Source organism: Gossypium hirsutum, unplaced genomic scaffold, assembly GCF_007990345.1.
Source record: "Gossypium hirsutum isolate 1008001.06 unplaced genomic scaffold, Gossypium_hirsutum_v2.1 scaffold_121, whole genome shotgun sequence".
In the NCBI taxonomy this organism is placed as follows: Eukaryota; Viridiplantae; Streptophyta; class Magnoliopsida; order Malvales; family Malvaceae; genus Gossypium; species Gossypium hirsutum.
The window spans coordinates 18,752-41,070 of record NW_024402821.1 but is presented as its reverse complement, the minus strand read 5'-3'; the positions used below and the strand labels follow the sequence as shown (position 1 = coordinate 41,070).

Here is a 22,319-nt window from a genome sequence, read left to right as displayed (position 1 = left end):
CGAGGCTCCAGCATGACCAAGGGCCTAGGTTGCCGATGGTGTCCGAGGATCCCATACATCTAAGCACCAAGGTGCCAATGGTGCTCGAGGCTCTTGTACGACCAAGGGCCTAGCTTGTCAATGGTGCCCGAGGCTCCCGTACGACCAAGGGCCTAGGTTGTCGATGGTGTTCGAGGCTCCCGCACATTCAAGCACGAAGGTGTCGATAGTGCCTGAGGCTCCTACACGACCAAGGGCCTAGTTCACCGATGATGTCTGAGGCTCCCACACATCCAAGGCACCAAGGTGCCGATGCTACTCGAGGCTCTCGTCCATCCGAGGCACCAAGGTACCGATACTACTCGAGGCTTCCACATATCTAGGCACCAAGGTTACCGATGGTGTTTGAGGCACCAAGGTGCCGATGTTGCTCAAGGCTCCCTCACATCCAGGAACCAAGGTTGCCGATGGTGTTCAAGCCTCCCGCACATCGAGGTACCTATGTGTTGATGCTACTCGAGGTTCCCGCACGAGGCACTAAGGTGCTAATTCTGCTCGAGGCTCTCGCACCACCGATGTTCTAGGCTGCCAATGGCGTCCAAGGCTCTCGCACGTCCAAGCAACAATATACTGATGCTCCCGCACCATCGACGTCCTAGGTTACCAATGGTGCCCAATGCTACGGCACGACTAAGGGCCCAAGGTGCCGGAGGCTTTTGTTCCAAAAAGGGAAGGACCGGGATAATTCTAAAAGGGGAGGGACTGGGATGATTCAAAAAGGGGAGGGACCGGGACGAATCGTTGCATCATTTTCTATATTCCGGGATAGCTCGCAGGAACATCGTCGGGAAAGCTCACCAGAGCACTGCCGGAATGGATCGTTGAAGCACTACTGGGAACCTAACCGGTGGTGGGGGCACCGACATCAGAGCATGGAATGGGTGTGAGCAGTGCCCTGGACAACCCCTGCTCGCTTAATATCACTTCCCCCTAAAGAGCTAAAGAAACTTGGTCAATGTGCTACTAGGCGACATTCTTTTTTTGATAAAAAGACCCGAGGGTCAACTTCAATTATTAGCATCATTTAAAACAAGCTCATGGACTTCCGCCGGATAGTCTATATTAAAATCCTTAGTACAATCAAATGGTTTGGCCCAATTACAAAGGGAGTTGGAAACTTTATTACAACAGCAAGGGGCCCAACAAAAATTAGAAAAACTACAATAATGAAATTGCTTCTCGATCTCCTGCAAATGGGAGCCCAGCATAGTCAAATCAGAATTCCTTTTGTTGAAGCAGTTCACAAGGCTAGCGCAGTCAGACTCCAACTTTAAACACATCCAATTATTTGACCGGGCAACCATTATGCTTTCTTCCATGGCCAGCATTTCAGCCCACTCAACATTCATATCCTTATCCACAACATCCATCCGCCCACCATGAACAAAGCCTTCAAAGTCTTAGCAACTAGGCTGTAGTACACTCGCTTCCCATGAACAGAAGCGTCAAAGTTAATTTTTATTACCCTCTGGATCGGTTTCTACCAGACTTTCTCCATCGCTTTCCTTGGTAACATCGGTTTCTCCAGTGGGTTAAAGATCCAAAAATCCTTACTCAAAGCCACTGCTCTCTCCCATGTCACTTTGGCACCTTCCTCAGCCCCCTTGAAGATCCGATTATTCCTACAGTTCCAAATACTCCAGAGGACGGTGATGAGATCAGAGACCGCCTTAAAGTCCAACTCTCTTACCATGTCTTTGATCCAATCAATGCAGTTGGAATAATTCCCGACCAGAAACTTATGATTAAGCCCTCCATACTAAAGCACTGTACGAGCCAACGAATTAATCCTTCATCATGTGAATAAGAGTTTCCCTTTCTTTGCTGCAACTCGGACAGGTATCATCGAAACCGTTACGGAAGCTGGAAATTTTGTTGTATGTAGGTAGGATATTATGGCCAATACTCCAGCCAAAAACACATACTTTCGAAAGGGTTTTTAATTTCCAAACTATTCTCCAGAAAATCCTGTGAGGGTCGAAACCCAATTGTTTAAGCAGCAGCCACGAATAAGCTGATTTAGAAGAAAACACACCGTGCGGATTATGGAACCACGTACGTCGATCTTCAGGGCCATTATGAAGAATAGAGATATTGCAAATTTAGTCCCACATAATATCACCATATATATCCAAAACCTTTTTCTTGTCCCAACCATCTTTGCTATCGTTGACCAAATCACACACGTATTCCTCTTTGACCAGCCTTTTGTCAAGACAAATAGATTGACCCGAAAGACCTTCAAACCCCCAATTATCGTGCCATATTTTAATACTTTTACCATTACCAACAGTTCAACCAAAACCCTCATAAAGCTCCTAAGCAGCCTTAGCAATACTCAGCCACGTAAAAGAAGGCTTGTCCATACATTTAGGTTGAAAAACATCACCATGCGGAAATTACTTCGCACTTAAAACCTTATAGCACAGCGTATCCCTACAGTTGATAAGGCGCCACACCTGTCTGCCTAACAGAGCAACATTAAACAGGCGTAAATCCCTGATACCAAGGCCACCCATACCTTTCGAGTAACACAATCTATCCCAAGGCAGCATGTTCCAGCCCATTTTCTTCTCACCACCGCTCCACCAGACACGGCTCATCATTGATTGGATCTCCTCAAGGACCTCCTTCGGAGCCATAAAGACCGAAAAGGCATAAGTAGGGATTGCTTGGATAATAGACTTAATGAAGATCTCCTTGCCACCATTCGACAAAAGACGCTTCGACCAACTATTTATTCTGCTCGCCAGACGATCCAGGATGTTCTAAAAAATGCTCGATCTTTTTTAGCAACAGGGATGGGAAGGCCAAGGTAGCCATCCAGTTTATCCATCACTTTCATATTGAGTAAGTCCCCTACCAACGCACGTTGAGGTGTAGGGGTGTTGGGGCTAATACACCATCGATTTGTCCAGATTAATGCTTTGGCCCGACATCCTCGTGAAATTGACCAAGATTCTCTTGAAAGCTTTGACTTCCCTCCGTTGGTTCCTAACAAACAAAAGGGCATCGTCAGCAAAGAATAAATGGTTAGTTCTAGGGCTATCCTTACTCGCCCGGATGCCCTTAATATTATTGTCCTCTTGGGCTTTAAGCAACATACGAGAGAAGACATCCATACAGAAAAGATATAAGTAAGGGGAAATGGGGTCCCCTTGACGAAGACCCTTCTCAGGGATAATGATGTCGGTAAGGTTCATATTGCATTTGTCTTTATTTCGAACCGTACTAACACAATTCATGATTTTTTTAACCCAAACTCTAGAGAAATCCATTCTTATCATCACTTTCTCAAGGAAGCTCCATTCCACCCAGTCATATGCTTTGCTTTTATCGAGCTTGATCGCACAACCCTTGTTAGGGCCGTTTTTGGAGCTTCTAAGATAGTGCATGAGCTCATGAGCCACAAGAACGTTGTCGTGGATCATCAAGCCAGGGACAAAAGCACTTTAATTTTGGTTGATACTCTAAGGAAGCACAACTTTGAGCCGATTAGCCAAAGCTTTGGAGATGATCTTATAGATGACCCTACACAAGCTTATCGGGCAAAAGTTTTTCATTTCGTAGGGATTCTTAGTCTTTGGAATCATGACCAGTAATGTATCATTGATGCAATCCACATTTTTCTTGCCTTTTAAGACATCCTGACACATCCTTAAAACATCATTGCCCACCAACAACCAATGCTCTTTGAAAAAGCTTCTGGACAACCTATCAATCCCTGGGGATTTTCGAGGATTCATTTGCTTAAAAGCCCTTATAATCTCATCATTAGTTAACTCACTATTTAGGAAGCTATTCATATCATTGGTAATACACTCCGAAATAAAGCTCAGGTCGATATCCTCATCCGACACAACAGAAGTACTGAAAAGATCATGGAAATAGTTCCAAACAATATGAAAAATATCATTCTTGTTTTCATGCCACGCGCCTTGGATGTCCTTAAGCTTATCAATGCTATTCTTCTTCTCAAAGGCCGTAGCCCGTACGTAAAAATAACGGGTATTATGATCACCTTCTCTAAGCCATTGATTTTAAGCCCTTTGCGCCCAGTACCTCTCTTACACATCATAAAGATAATCCAGCTGAAAACGAGCAGCCTTCAAAAGGTTCGACGACCTCTCATTATTTTGCTCGTCCATGACCTTACCAATCTTCCTCTTCAGCCCGCTAATCTTATACTTCATTCTTTTGTATCGTTGATACTGCCATGGGCCAAGTTCCTCGCGGGTATTATTCATCTGATTCAAAATATCATTATTCTTGTTAGCCCAAATTTGAGTAATAATATCCCCAGCTTCGTGCTCCTTAGCCCAGCAAGCATCATACTTGAAACAAAATCTATAATCGCTCCCTTTCTCCCCCTGCTTACATCCAAGCGTGTTCAACAAAATCACCTCATGGTCTGCCTTAGACTAGCGCACCACTTTGGTAGTAGTAAAAGGCAACTTTTCAATCATATCCTCTGAAATAAGAACCTTCTAGTCTCTCCTTAACAAGGTTGGCACCCTCTTTGTTATTAGACCATGTAAACCATCCATTGCTAGTTTTAATATCAACCAAAGCCAACTCATCCAAGATATCTCTGAACTCGTCCATAGGTTTTCTCGGCTTTCTACGTGCCCATCTTTCTCAGCATTGTTAATGATAGCATTAAAATCGCCTCCAATAATCCAATCTTCCTTGACCGTTCTTTTAACCCTTCTTAACATATCCCACGATTGATTCCTTAGATTTGGGTCTGCTTGACCATAAAACCTAGTAAACCGAATCACCTCATTCTCATCCAAAGTGACCACGGAATCGATATTGTGATTAGAGAAATTCTGCACCTCAACGTTCACACCCTCCTTCCACATCAAAGCAAGACCACCACTTTTACCCTCAGAGTTAATCGCCATACAACCTTCCATCCTAGACATAGATAGAATATGAGAAAAACCATTAGAGTGAATTTTGGTTTCACACAGAAAAACAATATCAGGAACATTTGCAACAAGGAGTTGCTTCAACTCACGAACTGTCGTAGGGTTTCCAACCCTATGATAGTTACAGCAAAAGATTTTTATGGTTCCTAGCGAGGCTGGTCGTCAGCCACCGCCTTTAAAGGTGAAACACTCTCTATTAATCTTTTTCTAGCAGATTTGGATGGGCTTTCATCATGGTTTTCTCCATTCCACCCCCACATTCTCTTTCTATTTTGCTTAAACCGTCCCATGCTATCCCGAGTCAACTTATGGCTCATTTTCTCCACAGACGAATTTGTTATTAACTCTTCTTCAACACCCTTCTCTTTTTCTTTCTGACTAAGTTACCCACTATCATCCTTTGTATTTGTTTGGCTTTCCTACCTAACTTCATATGAAAGATCCGTAGTCGACACTATTTCAACCCCGTTCCTCCTCATGCCCCTGTCTTGATTTAGGGTCACAATAGGCGTCCTTATCTAAGCCCCAAACTGGAGATTTAACCCATCTACCAAATCCCCCTCCTTTTTCTGGATCTTTTGTATTGTATGTCCTATCAATCCGCACAAGTAGCAAAATTCCGGGAGCCGTTCATACTTTAACACCCCTATTGTTTCCTTCCCATCCTTGCTGACCAGTTTCACAACTCTCCTTAAGTGTTTAGAGATGTTAATCTTAACTTTCAGCCTCATAAATTTTCTCCATCCTCTATAGCGATCCTTCTAGTCAATTGCCACAAGCTCCCTGATAGCTTTTCCCACCAAGGATTTAAATTGCGGTCGCGGCCGCGTTTTCGGTCGCGTTATGTTTGCCGTGGTTGTGGACATAACAAATGCTATTGCAGTCACTGCGCGTATCGCAATCGTGAATTTTTTTAAAAATTCACACAACTTACTGTAAAACAATAATAGCGATTTTGACAGTAGCGGTTTCAGACGGTGCCGCTACCACTATATAACGGCCGCTATAGCGGTATCGGATCGCTATTTAAATCCCTGTTTCCCACAGCCAAAGCCATTTGACGATCCATGAGTTCAATGGGAATGTTGTAGACTCTTAACCAAAAGGGCGATAGCCCAAACTCATAAGACTCAATATCCTTTCCCTTCCCAAATGGCACCATTGAAAATAGGCATTTATCCAATAACCAAGACATCAAATTTAAGATGCGGTCATGATTCTCCATGCAACCAAACTTGACGATCACCACCCCTTATTTTAAAGCAACGAAGTCCAACTCTTCTTTTGTATACCAAAGTGATCGGAACACTCTGTACATCGCCTCTCTGTTCTGATGCTCCATCGCCATGATCTTTCCCACAGCCCAAGGCTCAAAACCTTGGACATTTTTTCCACCATTTGTGCTCATCACTTGGACAAATTCTTCTTCCGAAAATGTCAACTTCCTCAGCAGCGCATTGATTTCATCCTCCATTATTGACCCATCATTGTCTAGTCATTCCTCCATATTTCAAAAAATTCAGGCACAACTAAGAAAGGCAAAAGAAAGAAAGAAGCTGCCCCAAAATACCCACAGACCACTAAACCTTGCAAATCATAGAACGAAAAAGAAAGACAGAAACAAAAATACTAAAAAATCATAATAAAACCTAACAATAAGCCAAAACACTAAAACAATACAAATCACAATACACATAAACACGGGGAAAAAGTAGGAAGAAAGAGAAAGATACGAAACAACACTACAACTACTACAAAAATCAAACAAAAAAGAAATAAAATAAAACCCAGCAAGAATCCCAAGAGAACCCACGCCAGAAAATGAGAAAAAATGATGAAGCAGACAAAACTCAGATTAAAACCTAAAAAAATTACGCAAGAAAAGGAAACACCATACATGCATGTAAAAGACAAAAGAACGATGGGTTTAACAGAAACCCTACTCCATACAGAAATAAAGAAAGAAAAAGATGTAGAAAAGTCAATGAAAGAGTAAATTTTTCTGTCCACCGTGAGACCCGCCCCAACGAGCAACGAACAGAACCTATCAAAACATGCACTGCATACGTAAAAATGGAATACAAAATTCACACAAGAGATACCAAGAAAACGAAAAAATTGAAAAAATTGGACAGAAACACCTAGAAAACCGATTAGTGGCCCTGCAAGAAATGTCTTTTCCAGTGATTGAAACCAGCAGATCCACTTGCATCAAAACCAATGCATCGAATAGAAAAGAAGAAAACTATCCAAACCTACAATCAGAAATCCCCACACGCAAAGCTACACCCACATAGCCCTTCATACTGCCATGATATTCGAAAATACAGGCAAACACACGAAAAAAAAAACAAGAAACGAAATCGCCAAATCTTAGAGAAAAAATCACAAAAACACGCTAAACTCTACTGCTTCCAGGCGCTACCAGGCGAGATTCTTTTTTTTATAGAAAAGGACTCGAAGGCCAACCTCAATTTATTGCATCATTTAAAATAATATCATGGATTTCAATAAGATAATCCATATTAAAATCCTTAGTACAATTATTTATGGAAGCCCAACTACAAAGATAATATGCTGCTTTATTACAGCAGCGCGGAGCCCACACAAAACTAAAATTAAAATTACAACACCGTTTTAGCATATTAAAGATTTCCTTTATGCGATGGCCCATAGTAGAAAAGTCAACCTTGGTTTTATTGAGCCGATTAACCAAACTCACGCAGTCAGATTTAAAGACCAACTTTGTCCAATTTTTAGCCTGGGCAAAACTTATACTCTCCTCCAACGCATACAGCTAGACCCATTCGGCTTGAACATTTTTTTCCAACACACCTGCCCGCCCGCCTAGAACAAAACCGTCATAATCCCTAGCCACAAGGCCAAAGCTCATCTTCCTCCCAGTCATATTAGCGTAAAAATTTATTTTAACCACCCCCTATTCAGGCTTCCTCCACCCTCTCTCCATCACCGGTTTTGAAATCATCGGCTTCTCCATTAAGTTGAAGATGCAGAAATCTTGACTTAAAGCAGTAGCTCTACCCTAAGTCACCATGGCCTCTTCTTAATAATCACGGAAAACTCTATTATTTTGACTATTTCAGATATTCCACAGCACCATGATGAAGACAGAAAATGCCTTCTTGTCTAGTGAACAAGCCACGTCTTTGATCCAATCAACACACCGACTGTAAGTGCCCTCGAGAACCTTATTATTAAGACCACCATGAACCAACACCGCCCGAGCCCTTGGACAATCTTTCATCACATGAAGAAGGGTCTCCTTGTTAATCCCACATCTCGGGCAAGTTCCATCGACCTCCCTCCTAATGCCAGAAATTTTCTCGTACGTAGGTAAAATATCATGCCCCAGGCGCTAGCAAAAAATCCTTATTTTTGGGAGAGTTTGAAGTTTCCATGTCAGCCTCCAAAAGATCCGACGGGAGCCAAACCCCACATGCTTTAAAGTCAGCCAGGAGTAAGCAGACTTGGTGGAGTAAAAGCCTAACGGGTTATGGAACCAGATACGATAGTCATCTGGGCTATTATGAAAAAGGGGAATTTTGCATATTCGGTCCCCCAAGTATTCACCGTAAATCTCAAAAATCCTACTTTCATTCCAGCCATCTTTCTCATTATTCAACAGGTCACTCACATTATTCTCTTGGACCTCCTATCTGTTGAGACCAATCGAGGCCCCCGAAAGCCCTTCAAAACCCCAGTTATCATGCCAAATGTCAATCTTATTACCCCTACCCACATTCCATCCAAACTCCTCATACAAAGTACTCGCGACTTTAGCAATGCTCTGCCAAGTGAAGGATGGCTTATCAATATGCTTAAGGTGGAGAACATCCCCATCCGGAAAATATTTGGCACTTATAACTCTAAAGCAAAGTGTGTCTTTACAACTCATAAGACGCCACACTTGCCTACCAAGCAAAGCCACATTAAAGCGCCAAAGGTCCTTGAACCCAAGACCCCCCATTCCCTTAGGAAAACACATGCGGTCCCACGAGAGCATATGCCAACTTTTATTTTGTTCTTTTTCCCCCACCACACCCAACCAAACATGGATTGAAGCTCCTCTAGGACGCCATTAGGGGCAAAGAAAATCGAGAAAGCATAAGTAGGGATGGCCTGAAGAATCGATTTTATAAAGATCTCCTTCCCACCATAGGATAATAACTTCTTTGACCAGCTGTTTATCCTATTTGCCGTGCACTCAAAGATTCTTTTGAAAGCGTCATACTTCTTCTTACCAACCGGGATAGGTAGACCAAGGTAAGAATCAAGGTTGGAGACCACCTTCATTTTGAGTAATCTGCTTAAAATCTCGTGCTGAGGACCAAGAGTGTTAGGGCTGAAATACACCATGGATTTATCTAAGTTGATGCATTGACCCTACATCCACTCAAAGGACTCCAGAATCTTAGTAAACACCATCACTTCACTTTGTTTATTCCTAACAAACAAAAGGGCATCGTCAGCAAAGAAGAGATGGTTAATTCTAGGGCCATTCTTACTAGCCCGAATGCTCTTAATAATATGAGTCTCTTGTGCATTAATTAACATACGAGACAGAGCATCCATACGAAAGAGAAACAGGTAAAGGGAAAGCGAGTCCCCTTGTCGGAGACCCCTCTCCAGAATAATAACTTCGAATAGAGTCGTATTGCATTTTACTCTATACCGAACAGTACAAACACAATCCATAATTTTATTAACCCAGACATAAGAGAAACCCATTTTCTTCAACACATTATCAAGAAAACTCCACTCCACCTGATCATAAGCTTTGCTCATATCGAGCTTGACCACACATCCTTTGTTCGGGCCATTTTTGGAGCTACTAAGATAGTGCATGAGCTCATGGGCACTAAATTGTCATGGATTATATGGTTGGGAACGAAGGCGCTCTGATTTTGGCTTATACACAAGGGGAGGACCTCTTTGAGCCGATTAGCAAGAGTCTTTGAAACAATCTTATAGATAACCCTGCAAAGACTAATTGGACGGTAGTTAGCCATTTCACAAGGATTCTTAATTTTTGGGATTAAAGTAATCAAAATTTCATTAACACATTCGACACTCTTATTGCCCTGAAGAATATCATGGCACACTCTAAGAACATCTTCCCCCACTATAGACCAATAATCCTTGAAAAAACTTCCCAAGAGCCCATCGATCCCTAGAGCCTTTTGCGGGTCCATTTGTTTAAAAGCCCTCAAGTTCTCTTCGTCCGTAAATTCGCCATTCAACCTCCTATTAATCTTTACAACAATGCAAACGGGAACATGCTGTAAGTCACTTTCAACATCCAAATTACTCGAGGTCTCAAACAGGTCATTAAAATAATTCCAGGCAATGCGATAGATCTCCTTATCATCCTCATGCCAATTCCCCTGCTCATCTTTAAGTCTCGTAATACTATTCTTTCTTCTATGACCTAAAGCCGAACGTGAAAATAGTGGGTGTTTCTATCACCTTCCCTCAGCCACTGAGATCACGCCCTACGTGCCCAGTATCTTTCCTCCACATCGTAAAAATGTCCCAGCTTACCGCGAGCTTGTTTAAGAAGGCTCATAGACCTCTCCTTCGTAGGACCATCCATGAGCTGACTAATCTCCTTCTCCAGCCCTTTTATTTTATACTTCATCCTTCTATAATGTTGATACTGCCACGGCCCAGTTTGTCTCGAGTCAGTTTCATTTTCTCCAATATGTTGCAGTCCTCTTTAGACCATATACTCATAATAATGTCTTTAAACTCTTGCTCCTTCGCCCAGCAAGTATCATATCTAAACCAAACCCTATGGCCAACCCTTTCCTCTTGGGGTTTGCTACCATCAGTATCCATCATGATAGCCTCGTGATCAGACTTAGATTGGCGAACAATATAAGAAGTGAGAAAGGGCATTTTTTTTCTAGGAAGATATCAGAGACAACAAATCTGTCCAGCCTTTCTTTAATAAACCTATCACTGTCCCTATTATTTGTCCACGTGAACCATCCATTGCAGGTTTTAACATCGGTCAAATTTAACACCTCCAAAATATCACAAAATTCATCCATCAAAGTCTTGGGTTTTCGACGACCACCCTCCTTCTCAGAACAATTCAAAATGGTGTTAAAATCACCCCCCACAATCCAACCTTCATCCACCTTACTCTTAACCCTCCTCAATATATCCCAAGACTGTTGTTTTAAGCTAGGGTCGGTCTAGCCATAAAACCCAGTGAACCAAAACGCCTCACCATCATCCATACTAACAAGTGAATCGATATGATATTTTGAGTAGTTTTGTGCCGAGACATTCATGATATCCCTCCACAACAAAGCCAAATCACCACTCTTCCCTTCCAAACTAACTGCTAGACAGCCTTCCATTCTACACATATTACGAATACGACGAAAACCATTAGAAGCAATTTTAGTCTCACAAAGAAAAATAATATCAGGAACATTTGCAACAAGGAGTTGCTTCAACTCGCGAACTGTCGCTGGGTTCCCAACCCCACGATAGTTCTAGCTAAGGATTTTCATACCAGCCATCGCCTAAAAGGGTGAGACATTTTCCAATAGCTTCCTCTTAACAACTCTAATTGGGCTCTCATCCGTATTGTCACCGTGTGACCCCCTGTGCCTTTTTCGTTTACTCTTGAATCTCCTCAATCCATCCCTCCCTGTTTTATGGATTCTTCTTTTCAAAGGAGAGGTGGACATTGACTCTTCTTCGCAAACTCTCCCCTTCCCTTTATCCCCATGCTGCTTGTAACACCCCTAACTCGTATCTGTCACCAGAATAGGGTTACGAGGCATTAATAAACTTATACATTAGCATTTGTACAAAACCGAGTCATAAATTTGCATTCCAAATCAAAAATTTTCAAATTTCATCAAAAAGTCTCTAATATTGGCCTACGGGGCCCAATACATGCTTTGGAAGTGGTTCGGGACTAAACTGGAAACTTTGGAAATTTATCCTTGAAGATAGGGGCACACGCCCGTGTGGCTTGGGACATGGCCATGTGGCCAGCCCGTGGGGATCCCATGGCCGTGTGGCCAGCCTGTGTGGAATTCTGATTTGCAATTTCTTAAGTATCAAAGGGGCACACGGCCTGGGCACACGCCTATGTGGCTAGGCCGTGTGGTACACTAATTTTTCACCATTTTTAAGCCATTTTCACTTGATTTTGACACACGGCCATGCTTGAAACCCGTGTCCTTCACATGACCAAGACACATGGTCGTGTCTTTTGCCCTTGTACTATCCTGACTTCACATTTAAGGATGTAGGGACACACGTTCATTTCACACGCCTGTGGGCTTACCGTGTGTCACACACGGCCTAGACACATGCTCGTGTGTCACACACGGCCTAGACACATGCCCGTGTGTCATACCTATGTGGACGAAATAAGGCCATTTCTAGCCTCATTTCTCACCCCAAACCAAATCATTTACCTGCATGAAATCTTACAGGTATATACCAACCAATTCAACCAATTACCAATACTCAAATCAACATGTTTCTATAATAATTCACAACATATCCATCTCAAACATGCATTACTAACCACTTTTATGACTTAATTACACCCCAAAATATTAATTTATCATTTGGCCATAAAAGCTTATACATGTCATTATATAAAAATAGGTTTATCATTTTTTACCAAATTGAAAGGATTGATAGTGTGATGATAGCTCCGACCCAATTCCAACCTTCATGAGCCTTGAGCACTATAAAACAGGAAAATAAAACCTAGTAAGCACTAATGCTTAGTAAGTTCATATAACCAAAGTACACTTACCATTCATGTTCATCAATTAATTTACACATTAAATAATATGTCCATTAACCTAGTCAATTAGCAAATAATGCCTATACACAATCATTCAACCAATTGATTAGTTTTCAAATAAAATGCATAGATGAGCTCATCATACCATTTCTCTTTATATAACTATGTATGTCGTTACCGCTGAATTATTGAATTTCATATAGACCTTTCCTTTTTCAGTTGTACACTTGAGGTGTACATTCCTTTTCAAGTGGTACACACAAAGTATACCTTTCCTTATCATATGGTATACACAAAGTATACCCAACCTTTCCAAGTGTACACACAAAGTGTACATAACCTTTTCAAGTTATACCACTTGGGTACATAAGTCCTTTTCAAGTATTACCTTTTCAGGATATGTTTCCTTTTCATAATGAGATTAAAAGATTATCATTTCGGAACAACCTTTATTGCAACATATGCGGGATCTCATATACACGGTAATCACCTGTCCAATCGGAAATCAATATTCAAACAGATTCATGTAATATTTCATCATTTACATGTAAATCACAAATCATTATTGGTTTATTACTTATATATACCAATTACAAATCATGATGTACATAATTCAACAATCAATTCAACACATTTACATGCTTAATTTAGTTATACGAGCTTACCTTGACAATTGATCGTATTTACTAATCTGAGACTTTTTCTTTCCCTCTATCTTTTTCTTTGTTCGACACTTTCGGATCTATATAAATAAATTTATTCATCAATTCTATGGTTTTTACATTCAATCAAACCGATTTCACATTTTAGGTAAAAGTACCATTTTGCCCTTAAACTTTTAATTAATTCCAATTTCGTCTCTAAGCTCGAAAATTGAAATTCATGCAATTTACTCATTATTCCAAGCTTATTCGAAATTCCAATATAACTTTTATAGCACATGTATTTCATAAATTTCAGAATTTTTTCAAGAATTTCACTACTCTACAATTTAGTCCCTACACATGTTTTCACTAAAAAATCACTTTGTAAAAGTGGTTTATCTATCAATAATCTTTCATTTTCTATCAAAAACTTTCAATTTACAGCATATTCATCCATGGGTAATTTTCTAAACTTTGATTTTCTTTCAATTTAATTACCCAAATAAAGAGATTAAGCTTTCTCGATCCCAAAAATATAAAAATTACTAAAAACAGGACATAGAACTTACCAATATAAACTTCAAAAGTTTCTTTTCTCTCTCTTAGGGTTTTCATGTATTTTATGAAGAAAAAGATGATATAAAATGGGTTTAATTCTATTTAATTATTTATCATACTTTATTTAATTCAATTTCCAATTTAATCCTTAACCTTTTTCAATTTTTCCATGGATGACTCACTAAAAATATCTACATATTTTTCATCAATGGTTTAATTGCCATAGAAGGACTTCTCACTTTTAATTCTATAGCTATTTAGTTCTTATAACTACTAGAATTCAACTTTGACATTTTATTCAATTTAGTCTTTTTTGCAATTAGACACATAATTGATAAATTTTTTCTATAAAAATTTTCATGCAATATTCCTATCGTAATACCTATCATTTTATGAAATTTAAATAATTTCATTTTTCGAACTCGGATTTGTGGTCTCGAAACCACTATTTTGATTTCCTTGAAATTGGGTTGTTACACTGCTCGCTCTCTTCCCTCGAGTTTGTATTACTTTCATCTTTCTCGTCATACGTTCGAGCATTTGATATAACCACTTCCACCCCGTTTCTTCTCAGGCCCCTCTCTTAGTTTGGAGTCACAATAGGTGCCCTCATCCAGCTTCCAAACTGACGATTTGAGTCATTCATTCCCATACCTTCCTTGTTATTTTTGTAATTTTTAGTAGTATGACCATTCAACCCACAAACATAGCAAAAATTCGGAAGTCGTTCATACTTTATAACCCCTATCTTTTCCCCTCCATCCTTCTCAACAACTCGCACAACTCTCCTCAAGGGTTCCAAGACATCAATCTTGACTTTAATCCTCATGAATTCAGTCCACCCTCCATATCGATCCTTCCAGTCGATTGCCATCAACTCCCCTATAGCGTTTCCGACATCAAAAGCCATTTGACGATCCATAAATTCTAAAGGGAAGTTATAAATTATTAACCAGAAAGGTGACAACCCAAATTCATACGATCCAATATTGATAAATCGTAATATATACATATTTTTACCCCATGCTTGACATATTTATGAATGAATTTTCCTTGGCTTAAGTGAATTTGATGCTCCTAGTCCTTTAATTTCATGTTTTATACTCAGGAGAGCTTAGGATAGCAAAAAGATCAAGAAACGGGCCAAAAACGGACAAATTGGGCTTAAATCAGTGTTTCACACGGCCTAAGCACATCTACACAGGTTATCCACACGCTCGTGTGAGGCACACGGGCAGACCACACGCACGTGTGTCATTACCGTGTCGACTAGAAACCAACTATTGAGCACCTGCACACGGGTATGGCACGCGGCCATGTCCCTGTCGAGCCCAAGTCTAGTTCTACTCGGAAAAAGGCACTTTTGAGGGTGTAGAAGCATTTTAAAGCCTATATAAACACCCTAGAAGAGGATTAAAGGAGACACACAGAGTTGGAGGCAGAAAATACTCAAGAACAGCCATCGGAATCACCTCAGAGCCAGGATCTACATCAAGACTGAAGATTTCCATCCAATTTCCTAGAAGTTCTTTGGGTTTCTTTATGTTTTGTTGTTCTCCAAACTTTGAGATGTTTTCCATTATTATTATGAACTAAACTCCCTAAATACCTAAGGGAGATAAAACCTAAGATGAATCTCATTACTCTTTGATTTATATGATAAATATTTGTTCTTATTCTTAATTGTGAATTTTAATCCTTGCTTTAATATTCCAGGATATTAATTCAGGTTTTTGATGTGCTTATTCAATGGAGGAAAAGTCCTTGTTTAAGAGTAGATCATTCATAATTAAGCAGAGCTACATGCAATCCTAGAGATAAGATGACATAAATCTGTCGGATTAGAGCCAAATCTAATAAGGGAATCCATAGATTGAGTTAATGTGACAATAGGGGTTTTAATTAGAAAGAGATTTCAATTAATCAACCTAGAGTTAGTTGTTTTTAGTCTCAAAAGGGATATTAATATAAATTGGGGATTTCTACGGAATAAGTCAAGTGAATAAATCGTCTAAGTCAAAGGTAATAAGTGAAGTCTAGGTGGATTCTTCCTTGGGTATTGTCTTCTCCATTGGTTTTCCTAAAGTATTTTCAAACTTTCATCTCTGTCGTAATCTTTGTTAATTAGATAATTAGTTTAGTTTAAAAACATTCTTTTAAATTTTAGGCTGGATAATAAAAAGATAGTAATTACTAGTACTTTTAGTCCTCGTGGATACGATATTTTCAGTCTCACCATAACTATGCTACTGTTCGATAGGTGAGCTTACCTTAAGTCAAATTTTTAGTTAGTTTCACGACCATCATATATCCTGCCCTTTTTCAAAAGGTAACATTAAAAAATGACATCTATCAAATAACCAAGGTGACATGGCTTCGATCCTCCAGGCACCCAAACTTAACAATCACGACCTTCTCTTACAGAGCTACAAAATCAATCTCCTCTTTTGTGTACCAAAGTGATCGAAAAACCCTGTACATCGTTTCTCTGTTTGGAGCCTCTGTCACCATAATCTTACCCACAACCCATGACTCAAACCCTTGCATATTTTTATCACTATTTTTGCTAACAACTTGCACAAATTCGACCTCTGAGAACTTCAACCTCTCCAAGAGATCATTAATCTCCTCCGTCATCATTGTCGTATCGTTCTCTAACCTTTCTACCATAGGATAGCTAAAAATAAAAACCAATGTAAACAAGACAGATGGAGGTGGAAAACACCAAGAAACAAATCCACAGACCCAGGGGCCCTGCGCACGAAGAAGAAAGGACAACAACCACATCCAAAGAACCCAATGTGCACAAGCGAAACAGGAAAAGACAAGACTATTGTGAAAACCTAAAGAAGAAAATCAACCTAATAAAGAAGAAAAAAAATAGAAAACCTAGCACAAGGCTAAGAAAATTCACGACACAAAGCACCAACTTGACAAGAGACAGCCTCCAAACAAAAAGAAACCCAGCAAGAAACAAAAAGAAAACACACCTGTATCGAGATAACAAAGCAACCAAAACTAAAATACTAAACAGACGACGAAAACGTATAAAAACCCAACATGCTTGTAGCCATGCAACCTATACGTACGAATATGTAAAAAACTCTTCTTTCATGCAGAAACAACTCAACGGGGACGTAGAAAAGTCAAATGAAAATTAAAGTTTCTGGCTGCCATGGGGCCCTCAATAAAATTCCCAATGTAAAGAAAATGAAAAAACATGCAAATACAAACGAACAAAAACAACAAGAAAGCAGAAGCACTCAAAATAAAATATAAAACCAAAATGAAAGAAATCGGATAGAATTCACCGTGAAGTCAATCGAGTAGCCCTGCACAGAAAAGACGTCTTGTCCAGCCAAAAGCACTGCCAGACCCTATCACATTAAAACAGAAGCACCGTACCTCCACCGACAAATAAAAAACAAAAAAGAAATAGCAAACTAATCACAATCACTCCCAAAGCAACGCACTCAGAATCCTCAAACTGTCATAATATTTGAAAGAATAAGGTAGACACACGACAGGAAAAACAAGAAAAGAAATCGCAAAATCTTGGAGAAAAAATCACAAAACGCGCTTGCACACTACCAGGAGACATTCTTTTTTGATAGAAAATAACCCAAAGGTTAAAACTCATTTTATTGCATCATTTAACACAAAATAATGAATATCTGCCGAATAATCCATCTTAAAGTTCACAGTACAAATATTAGCCAAAGCCAAATTACAAAGCTTATCCGCAGTTTTATTATAACATCTCGAGGCCCACTTAAAAATAAAACAATTAAACGAATCCAATATCATGTGGATCTCACGCATACGGTGGCCAAACGTAGTCAAATAAAAGTCCCTTTTATTATACCGGTTAACAAGGCTAACACAATCGATCTCCGTTTCCACGTTGTACCACCCCTTTGACCGTGCAAAATAGATACTTGCTTCCAGCGGTAGCATTTTTGCCCATTCAATTTGCACCTCCTTATCCATCACGCCTATCCGCCCACCAAGAACTAAACCGTCAGAGTCCCTGGCCACCAACCCAAAATACATTCCTTTTTCATTAACAAAGGCATCGAAATTGCTTTTTACCCATCCCTGAGCAGGTTTGCTCCAGGCTTTATCCTCTGACTTCCACGGCAACATAGGCTCTTCCAGCAGATTGAAGATTCGAAAATCGTGGCTCAACGAAGCAGCTCTCTCCCAAGTCGTCCTTCCCTCCTCCTCCACACCATGAAAATATAGTTATTCCTGCTATTCTAAATATTCCACAGCACGATAACAAAGTCATACAGAGCCTTCTTATCCAGCAGTCGCGCCCCTCCTTCAATCTAGTTACTGCACCGATTATAATCGCCCTCCAACAGGTTATTGTTAAGACCACCGTGCTCTAACACTTCCTGAGCCATCGAAAAATTTTTTAAAGCATGAATCAAAGTCTCCTTCTCTATACCACACCTCAGGCAAGTATCATCAAAACCTCTCCAAATTCTACCTTTTGGGATTGGGGAGGCACACGTTGCGCCGTTTTGTATATCCCAGGATGGCTCGCCAGAGCATCGCCGAGATGGATCGTCGGAGCACCATCGAGAACCTAACCGGTGGTGGGCGGCATCAACGTCCAGGTATGCGATGGGCGTGGGCAGTGCCCTGGATAACTTTTGGCCCTCAATATCACTTTCCCCCTAAAGAGCTAAAAAAACTTGGTCAATGCGCTACCAGTCGACATTCATGTGTCTGAAACAGGGACAGGTTTCAAATGTCTGAAACAAGAACACTTTTTTTAGCCCAACACTCCCGCACCAATAGAGGCAGACGGTGCTCGACACTCTTGTACATCTGAGGCACCAAGGTTCTAATATTGCCTGATGACCCCGTACTACGAGATGGCCTACATTACGAATGTTGTACGAGGATCCTGCACATGTCTGAAACGGGGCAGCTTTTTTTAGGCCTCTTACACTTAGTATTTTGAACTGAAATTTTTTTCTGTTGGCCTAAAACAAATACAAATACAAGAAGCCGAATGAAATATGGCATGATGTCATGGCACGACACGGTAAAAAATTGAACAAGTGCCCAGACCACCAATAGTTGAGAGCTCGCACCCGCACCATCACGACCCCCTTTTTGCCACGTTTCTCGAGGGGGCGGCACGGCCAAGTGTTTAACTAACTCCTTAAACCAAGTCCCCCACTTGGGCACCCCAGGGTCCGGACGTGCAAAAGAACAAAATGGGATCGGAAGAGAGATGTGGGGAGGGATGAATCGAAGCGACAAAGGGTTGAATCTTAGTGGATATTTGTGGCAAGGCCACTCTGCCACTTACAATACCCGTTGCATATTTAATCATCTGCAAAGGATTCCACCCACTGCTCAATGGGAATTACGCTCCGAGAAGGCGCCCGTGACTTTTCTGCCACGGTCGCTGCACCTACGACACGTGCCCGTGGGGGCCAAAGGCCCCTATTGCAGGTCGGCAATCGGGCGACAGGCGCGTGCGTCTCTTCTAGCCCAAATTCTGACTTAGAGGCGTTCAGTCATAATCCAGTGCACGGTAGCTTCGTGCCACTAGCTTTTCAACCAATCACGGTGACCAATTGTACGAATCAACGATTTCTCTCGTACTAGGTTGAATTACTATTTCGACGCGGCCATCAGTAAGGTAAAACTAACCTATCTCAAGACGGTCTAAACCCAGCTCATGTTCCCTATTGGTGGGTGAACAATCCAACACTTGGTGAATTCTGCCTATGAACACTTGGCTGCCACAAGCCAGTTATCCCTGTGGTAACTTTTCTGACACCTCTAGCTTCAAATTTTGAAGGTCTAAAGGATCGATAAGCCACGCTTCACAGTTTGTATTCGTACTGGAAATCAGAATCACACGAGCTTTTACCCTTTTGTTTCACACGAAATTTTTGTTCTCATTGAGCTCATCTTAGGACACCTGCGTTATCTTTTAACAGATGTACCACCTCAACCAAACTCCCCACCTGACAATGTCTTCCTCCTGGATCGGCCGATCGTAGCCAACCTTGGGTCTAAAAAGAGGGGCTGTACCCCATTTCTGATTTACGGAATAAGTGAAATAACGTTTAAATGTAGTGGTATTTCAATTTTGCTCGAGAGCTCCTACTTATCCTACACTTCTCAAGTCATTTCTAAAAAGTCGGACCAGAGTCAAGCTCAACAAGGTCTTCTTTCCCCACTGATTTTGCCAAGCCCGTTCCCTTGGTTTTGGTTTCACTGGATAGTAGACAGGGATAGTGAGAATCTCATTAATCCATTCATGCGTATCACTAATTATATGACGAGGCATTTGGCTACCTTAAGAGAGACATAGTTACTCCCGCTGTTTACCCGCGCTTGGTTGAATTTCTTCACTTTTACATTCAGAGCACTGGTAGAAATTACATTGCGTGAGCATCACAGGGAACGTCGCAATGCTTTGTTTTAATTAAACAGTCAAATTCCCCTTGTCCGTTCTAGTTCTGAGTCAACTGTTCGTCACTCGGGGAAGGCCCCCGAAGGAGCCGTTCCCAGTCCGTCCCCCGGTCGACACGCAGTGACCCACTCTCACTGCGGGAGTAGCTCGAGTAGTACACCAGCAGCTGACAGGTTCGGGACTGGGAGCCCTGTGCCCAGCCCTCAGGGCCAATCCTTTTCCCGAGGTTACAGATCCATTTTGCCGACTTCCCTTGCCTACATTGTTCCATTGACCAGAGGCTATTCACCTTGGAGACCTGATGCAGTTATGAGTACGACCAAGTACGGATGGCACTCGGCCCTCTGGATTTTGAAGGGCCACCAAGGGTACACCGGACACCACGCAACGTGTGGTGCTCTTCCGACCACTGGACCTTACCTCCGACTGAACCGTTTCCAGGGTAAGCAGGCCGTTAAACAGAAAAGATAACTATTCCCGAGGCCCCCGCTGACATCTTCGGACTCTCTAATGTTGCCGTCAGCTGTCGTGTCCTGGTTTAAAAATTTTAACCCAATTCCCTTTCGAAGCTCGTACTGAGCGCACTATCGAACGGGCTTCCCCCTGTCTCTTAGGATCGACTAACCCATGTGCAAGTGCCATTCTCATTTGAATATTTTCTACTAGCACCAAAATCTGCACCAACGGCCGCTCCGTCTGGGCTCACGCTTAGGGTTTTGCAGCGACCGCTGCGCCCTCCAACTCATCAGGGCCTGGCCCTTGCCCCGACGGCCAGGTATAAGTCGTGCGCTTAAGCGTCATCCATTTTCGGGTGCTAGTTGATTCGATAGGTGAGTTGTTACACACTCCTTAGCATATTTAGCCTTGGACAGAATTTATCGCCTGATTAGGGCTACATTCCCAAACAACCCGACTCGTAGACAACGCCTCATGGTGCGACAGTGTCAGGGCACGACGGGGCTCTCACCCTCTCCGGCGCCTCTTTCCAAGGGACTTGGGCCCAGTCTGCCACAGAGGACGCTTCTCCAGACTATAACTCGGACATCTATGGCGCTTAATTCTCAAGTTGGCCTTTTCCCGATTTGTTTGTCGTTACTAGGGGATTCCTGGTAAGTTTCATTTCCTCCACTTATTGAAATGCTTAAACTCAGCGGGTAATCCTGCTTGACCTAGGGTCACGATGCGAGCACTGTCCTTGCGATGCCGAAAAGGTTCAAGGGTCACGATCGACGAACGTGCACGACTCCGAATGAGGTTGCTTATAGCATTACCACTAATAGTCATAATGATGATGTCATCGAGGACTTGAATTTAGGCCAATTGCTGGCTGTGAGCGTACAGGAGGCCAATTTCTACCCACGGTCTAATCGAGTCTCGAGGGATTAGGGTTGGATAGGGGTGACGATGCGTGACACCCAGGCAGACATGCCCTCGGCCTAATGGCTTGGGGTGCAACTTGCGTTCAAAGACTCGATGGTTCACGGGATTTTTCAATTCACACCAAGTATCGCATTTTGCTACGTTCTTCATCGATGCAAGAGCCGAAATATCTATTGCCAAGAGTCATTCTATACATTTTGTGACAAAAGAACAACATCACTCAAGCACTGACACCACGAACGGTGTTGCGACAGAAGATGTGTCCCTTTTTTTCATTTCGATTCCTTAGCTACATTCGTGCCAGGGGTTTGTTCGTTTTGCATCGAAGAGGTTGATCTTGACATGTCACCCCACCTAATGTGAAAAGGGACAAAAAGGCTGGCCGCTCCGACACGCAGGGGTGGTGAGAGGTGACGATGCACCCGCGACACCTCCGGTGTTTTTTACAACGCGTTCACAAGTCGCTCTACTAGGCAGGTTCCGAAAATGATCCTTCCGCAGGTTCACCT

General features: G+C 41.7%; 1 non-coding gene across 1 annotated transcript; it reads right to left on the bottom strand.

Moving 5' to 3' along the window:
- Nucleotides 1-21,839: 21,839 nt before the first annotated feature.
- On the bottom strand, nt 21,840-21,995 carry LOC121226332 (5.8S ribosomal RNA). Its single transcript, XR_005924173.1, has one exon. It is a non-coding gene; the product is annotated as a 5.8S ribosomal RNA (ribosomal RNA).
- Between the last annotated feature and the right edge of the window lie 324 nt (nt 21,996-22,319).